Source organism: Solanum lycopersicum, chromosome 3, assembly GCF_036512215.1.
Source record: "Solanum lycopersicum chromosome 3, SLM_r2.1".
NCBI lineage: Eukaryota > Viridiplantae > Streptophyta > Magnoliopsida > Solanales > Solanaceae > Solanum > Solanum lycopersicum.
Window position 1 is genome coordinate 47,562,148 of NC_090802.1, and position 7,180 is coordinate 47,569,327.

At 32.4% G+C, this 7,180-nt stretch overlaps 1 long non-coding RNA gene across 1 annotated transcript; it reads right to left on the reverse strand.

Moving 5' to 3' along the window:
- Positions 1 to 1,294: 1,294 nt before the first annotated feature.
- LOC112941078 (uncharacterized) lies at positions 1,295 to 5,079 on the reverse strand. Its single transcript, XR_003246002.2, has 3 exons — positions 2,953 to 5,079; positions 1,919 to 2,784; positions 1,295 to 1,668 (listed from the first exon to the last, which is right to left on the reverse strand). It is a non-coding gene; the product is annotated as an uncharacterized lncRNA (long non-coding RNA).
- Positions 5,080 to 7,180: the final 2,101 nt, after the last annotated feature.

Genomic DNA, 7,180 nt, shown 5'->3' on the forward strand with positions numbered 1-7,180 from the left:
AATATTTTCGACAAAAATTGCAAATTAATGATGGTTAGCCATGGTTACTTCAACCATTTTGGTGCTAAACTGCTAATATAAGTATTTGTATAGTCCAAGAATAAAATAAAATCATGACTGTTTTCCTAAAATTATTATGATATTAGCATAAAAATAATAGATTGATTTTTGTTTACCATTTCTAATTGAAGTTAATTGTCATTTTTTATTTGTTGAAGAAGGTTAGGGAAAGGGAAGAAGTAGACAAGAATAGAGAAGTGTTGGGGGTGGAAATTTTTTTTTCCTTTATTATATAATAAAAAAGTTCTTTTTTCATATTTATTTTTATAATTTATGACATTTAAATGTGGTGGTTTGAGATTGGGGCGTGAAAATCACACATTTTTTCACAATTGGGTTTAGTCAAAAATGAGGCAATGCTATTACTTTCAAATTGTTCAGGGGGGTATTAGGACCCCCACAAAGTTTAAGTCTATTGTTCAGGGGGTGTTAGGACCCCACAAATTTTAAATCTCTCTTTATAAAAAGAGTAGTTCAGGGTGGACTTTATGTACATTCTCTTTAATTTTTTATTTATTTTTCCAAAGTTATTTCTATAAAACATAAAACACTGACATGACAACAAAAAGTGTGTTCTACCCTCCTTACGAAAACAATTGAAATATTTGTATCTTTTTTATTTCCAACTTACACAACTCCTTTTATTTATAAAATTAATTAATAAAAAACAATTAAAAAGAAAGAAAAATGCATAAGTATCCCCCCCTCCACCACCAACATATGTCTGAAATCTCAAAGACACACTTATACTATACTAAGGTCTTATTACCCCTGAACTTATTTTATAAATAATTTTCTATTCCTTTTCGGCCCACGTGGTACTAGCTTGAAAAAAAATGTCAACACGCACTCGACCCACAAGATAGAACCACGTAGGCCAAAAAGGGGTAGAAAATTATTTATAAAATAAGTTTAGGGGAGGTAATAGGACCTTAATATGATATAAGGATCGTTTGGTAGAGTTTATAATAACAATGCAAAATAGTATGTATTAGTAATACTTGCATTACTAGTGCTTGCATTAGTAATGCTTCCATTATTTATGTTTGCATTATTTCTTATACACTGTTTGATTTGATATATTAGAAAAAATAAATTTTGCATAATTTCTATTTAAAAAGCGTGTTTACAAAAATACCCTTTACACTTTATTTCTTTATATACTTCCTTTGCAACAAGGTTCTTTGCTAAAACATCAAAAAAGATTTCTTTGCTAAAATATTATTTCTTCCTATTCTTCTTCTTTTTCAAATATAAGATCAAAAAATTGTTGTTACATTGAAATAAGATTAAAAATGAAAAAGAAGAAGATGTCAAACATCTTCAATATATATGGAAAGTCACAAATCCAGTTGATTAAAACATTCAAAAAAGGTCAGCTGAAAATGATCCGAAGTTAGTTGGAAGGCCTGCTATTACTTATGTACACCAAAAATAGCCTAATTGAAATATACAAAGATATTTACAACCAATGGAAAGTTGAAGGCTTAACTTGTAGCAATATCTCATAGCAGCTTCCTCTTCAGTCTGCCATTGCCAATGCTGGCATCACCAATTTCAGGGGAGTCATCAACTTCTGAAGCTTTGTGTAATACCTTGCCTCGGTTCCTTGACAATTTTTTGACACAAGTTATAGGTAACATTCACAATTTTGCCACCATAAGTTCAAAAGATCAACTTATTCATATGCAAAGGTAGGGATCCTTAGTTTTCATCCAAGGAGCTATATTTTCGCAGAACACATAATCTTAAGACACACTTACTAAGCGATTCATCAAAAATAGAATGAACATAGATATAAATCACCAGCTCCTCACACAAATGGGAAGTTAAACATTTCATACTAGGATGTCCATACCTCTTGTTGGAGGTTTCTGTCAACCCATTCCTTGAATCAGTCTATTCTCATCTTACTAAGATGTAGGAAATCTTCACATCTATGTCTGTTTTCATTTCAGCTAAGCTCCTTCTCTTCAACTCTGACCATCAATTTGTCTCGCCGAATTCCATCAACTGCTCGAGGAAATGAAAGTGTTAAGAGAAATGAAGCTAAATATACTTGACTGGACTGCATTTGCAATAGAAAACACAAAAATAGTTCAAGTTTAAGCAATAGTCGCCATCTTGGCACATTTCTTTCCCAAGGATGATTCTGGCAATCATATAATGGAAGTCGTCAATGTGCGAAGTAACAAAAGAGGTAAGGTAAAACTTTTTGAGTTAGGGAATGTATCTACTTCGAGTCTTCTTTTGTGTACCCCTGAACTCTAGTTCTATCAAAGTGTCCACAAAATTGTTGTGAGGAATCAAGACGTGCAGAGTACAGATGTCGAAGTGCAGTCTGCAGATATAAGCGTATGCATATCACCAATATATGAGACACTTTAACACGAACATATACCAGCTCAAATACAATTCAGACGTCTGAATGAGAGAAGTGATCATTGACTACCTACACTGCTGTGACTTTCAGATTACAAAGACTTTATCTTAAACCTATGTATGTTACAATACTAACAACTCATGCATTAGATCCATCCCAAATTATGTGGCGGTAGTAAACTAAGCACAAAGTTAAAGACTTGTGAAAAATAAAAGAAATAAGAAAATCTTGCCTTTCCACAAACTGGACATGTTTCACTTCTCTCTTGACACTCATAAATACAGTTGAGGTGATAATGATGAGAACATTTTGTAATATCTTGGGATTCTCTGGTGTATACTCTGCAAACGAAAAAAATTGCGTCTTTTGACTTATTACGCTTATCAAGAGAATCGTTCAACCTTGTAGATGAAATATTAGCTTAAAGCCTTAGAGCAGCTTCTTTTGTCAATCTGTTGGGGCTGAAATAGCTTTTTACAATCACAAAATTGTAATATAATGTTAGCTACCTTCGAGGCACGTGGGACATACATCCTCATCTTCTGATGAGAAAACGTCATGTTGAACTGCAGTCACCATCATCTCTGGACAACATTCTTTAGATCCTCCGTCACAGTTTGATTTAAGCAGTGTCTCAGGGGAAAAATAGTCCATAGCAATCAAGAGAAGTAGTAAAAGAAATAGCACATAATAACAAAAACAACAGAGAGTAACAAGACAGTAACTTCAACAAAATAATATGATAGTCGAAGTACCAGAAACTACAAATAATATCAAAATTCAAAGGACAAGAAAACATGGGAGCAATATTGATAAGGCAATTCAACGTGATCATTTATTAATCGAAAAATTGATAAGGCAGTATAAGCTAGGTGGCAGGGGAGATCCGATACAAACAATGTGATAACTACATCAATTCAACACGACTTCAAGAATATAGCCATCATTCATCAAAAATTGATAAGGCAGAATTAGCTAGGTGGCAGGGGTATTCGATACTAACAATGTGAAACATTTAGGAGACATAAATCCACTACTTTTGGAGGTTCCGACACGCACTCGGAGAGTTCGAGTAGCAACATAGAGTGAATCAAATGCCACCAACACGAACAATGTAGGAGATATTGAATGCCACCAACAGGAACAATACTAGCATAACGATCAGAGAAATAATCTGCCACACTATTCAAACAAATAGAAGCGAACTTCTTCACCTCTTCTATCAAACACGTTCATCAACTCATAGAGAAATTAACAATGAAAAATAGAGACCAGACACAAAAATACAAGACATATTAGAAAACTGTCATAGCAGCTATATAATTACATTTCAGAATCTCAAAAGTAAATGGCTACACTAGAATTTGACGAGCTCAAAGCATATTAAAAAAAACGAGCTAAACCTAAATTTCATCTTAAATTGTGAAAGAGATGTTGAAAAATACAGATTTTAATGGAAGATAAAGTATTGTAAATGGCTACACTAGAATTTGACGAGCTCAAAGCATATTAAAAAAAACGAGCTAAACCTAAGTTTCATCTTAAATTGTGAAAGAGATGTTGAAAAATACAGATTTTAATGGAAGATAAAGTACTGTAAATGGCTACACTAGAATTTGACAAGCTCAAAGCATATTAAAAAAAACGAGCTAAACCTAAATTTCATCTTAAATTGTGAAAGAGATGTTGAAAAATACAGATTTTAATGGAAGATAAAGTACTAACCTTATGAAGATGAGCAAACAATGTTTGATTGAGAAAAAAAGGAAGAAAACCTACTCTTGAATTTCCATTGACAAAGTACAGGCGATGAAAGAAAAGATGATAGGTTTCTGAAACAAAGTACTATGGAAAATGTTTTTAAAGGACTTTGAGGGTACTTTTGTAATTACATAATCTAATGCAAGTGTTAAAATTCTATGTATTACTAATACTTAGAATTCTTGGTATTAGTAATGTACAACTTAATGCACAATATTATGTATAACTAAGCTTGCATTAGTTATACATGACCAAAAAAAAAAAATGTAACAAACTCAATGTATTATTAATACACACACCTAATGCATGTATTATTTTTCCTAATACATTTTACCAAATGACCTTTAAGTGTATTTCTGAGATTTGGGATATAGATTGGGGATACTTATGCATTTTCTAAAAAAAAAAAACTAAGAAGAAAAGGCCCGTCTTCTTCCTGATTTATGGCCAACTTTCTACTATACCAGAAGAGTCACTTTCCAATTGGTATCAATCTATGTGTATTTTGTCCATTTTTAATTTAAAGGGCAGTTTCGTCATTTCAAATTGCCTCTATTCTTAGTATCCCCCTCCACTTGGGTTTTGCTGCCACGGTATTGTTACAGGTGACTTTCATGCCAATTCCCAATATATTTTCATTCAAGTTTCTCTTCATCTTTATTAGTGTTTCTGCAATTATCAGGTATTCTTCATTGCTACTTTTTCCTTTTCCATTCATCTTCTCTTCTTTTTATATTTGGAACAATTCATATGTTGTTGTAATAAGCAAAGGAGAAAAGTTCTTTTGTTTTCTTAGTGAAATTTATTAATTACTTAGGACCATAATGGAAGACTTGGAAAACATGTCTTCATAGATGAACAATGGTAGTACATGATGATTTCTCCCTTTTGATTAATACACGAGAAATCGCAAAAAATGACAAACTAAAAAACATAATGCTAAATAATTTTTTTTTCTTCAAAAAACTTGTTAAATATGACATATATTTTATTAAATAATTTGTTTAATTTGTCTTTTTTTTAATCATTGCAGTTTCACCGCCTAAGTTTGTTGATGGAAGACTTATATATGATCACATTAGGGAACTGAAGGACTTTGCATAACTTTTAAGGGAAAGCTAATTTTTACAAGTTATGAGAAAATTAACCCAACTTTCCACTGCCAACAACATAAAATCTGCTTGCATCAACTTCTGCCACTATACCTTGTATGTATGTGGACAAGGCACAAATATACATATCAAAGTCTAAATATGTTTCGTCTATTATTGTGGATATAATAGTTTACAAGATATGCTTTACTTAGTAAGTAGATAAATTGCCATTACTTCTAAATATATACATGAACTCATAGATGAAATATTGGGCAATATCTATCTTGTATTAATAAAAATGCCATCTCTTTTCCCCATCTCCTTACACCACACTCCCTCCACCCCTCTCTCTCTCTCCTTGTCTCTCACTCTATCCAATTCCTCTGCTTTTTTCCTTCTTTCATTTTTCCATTACTACATAGACCTAAGTCTCAAAATTTTTGACACAACTTCCATTTTTTCCAACAAAGATAACACGAAACAATATTTTTTCGGCAAAAATTATTATTACAATTATGATAAATGATTAGTAATAGAAAGAATATGAGTGAAAAATGTTTGATGCTATTCGGTTGAAAGAGTAAATAAGTTTAGCTAGGGTGCACAGTCATGTCATACTACCTGGGTCGAATTAAGGGGTAAGGTTTACTGATGCCATCGGTGAAAGTGATACATGATTTGATGAATAGAAGAGTGGCATGGGTGTGTGTAGGTGGTTTTTCTTAGAAAATTCTTTTTTAATCTTTTAGTTTGTCAAATAAACTAAAATAGTTATTTTTAGAATTCATTTTGATGAGATATGAGTGTGAAGCAGTCAGCTGGTTAGTTAACGCACTTGATGATCAAGGATAGTGTAGGCATTTTATATTGTTTTGTTGTAACTAATTCCTTTCAAGTTAGATAAAATATTCTATTAATAGTGCGTTCAACATTGTAACAATCAGTCTTTGAGCGTGAACAATGAGAGTTTCTCTCCTTCAATGTTAGCTCCTTGTTAATGAAGGTTTTGTGTTAATTCAGTTTAGTTCATTTACATTCATGGTAGCAGAGCCACACAGTGAATATTGTGATAGGCGATTTGAATTGAGGATCATAAAATTTTACAGATGCACAAATTCATCAGTTTGTCAGTTGATCTACAATTTTCTACACAATTCTTGGGTGAAATCTTTAGGTAATTGATGAGCAATTAGCTTTCGCGAGCAATTAGCTAATTCAATTCAAAGGCAACAATGGTGAAAACACAGGTGTATCAATACCAATACCTAATTATGTAATTGGCGGCTTTTTAGCTTTTCCTCATTTGACCCGCTAGCCTCGTAGGCCCAACACACATGCCGCAGAGGCCAGCAAGTGTGCTATATATATATATATATATATATATATATATATATGAGTAGTGTTTTGTTTATAAAGTTTTTATCAATAAATATCATAAATAATAAAAAATCAAGTCTGTTAAACTAGCTAATTTTTTGTCGGAGGAATGGTGATATGATCAATATTTTTTCGCTAAATCTTAATATGACTATAATGCATTTTTGCAAGTATTCACCGAAGTGTGTGATTCATAAATGTATTTTTGTAAGTATTCACCGAAGTGTGTGACTTATGAATAAAATTTGTATGTATTGATGTTGTTTTTATAGACGTCAACGTTCGATACTCTTAGATAGTCTTTCTAAGAGAGTAATATGCTTTGGTTGAACGTTCAACCCGTCTCAACTCGTGGCCCGCTTAGGACTGGGTTGGATTGCTATTTTATAGGACCTTTAATTCAAAAGTGCCACATCGTCCCAATCTAATTAACTCTCTAGCCCGTGAGGCTTGAGTTGGGCCAGCCCATTATGATAACTCTATCTGTCAATTGGTCCAAACTAGA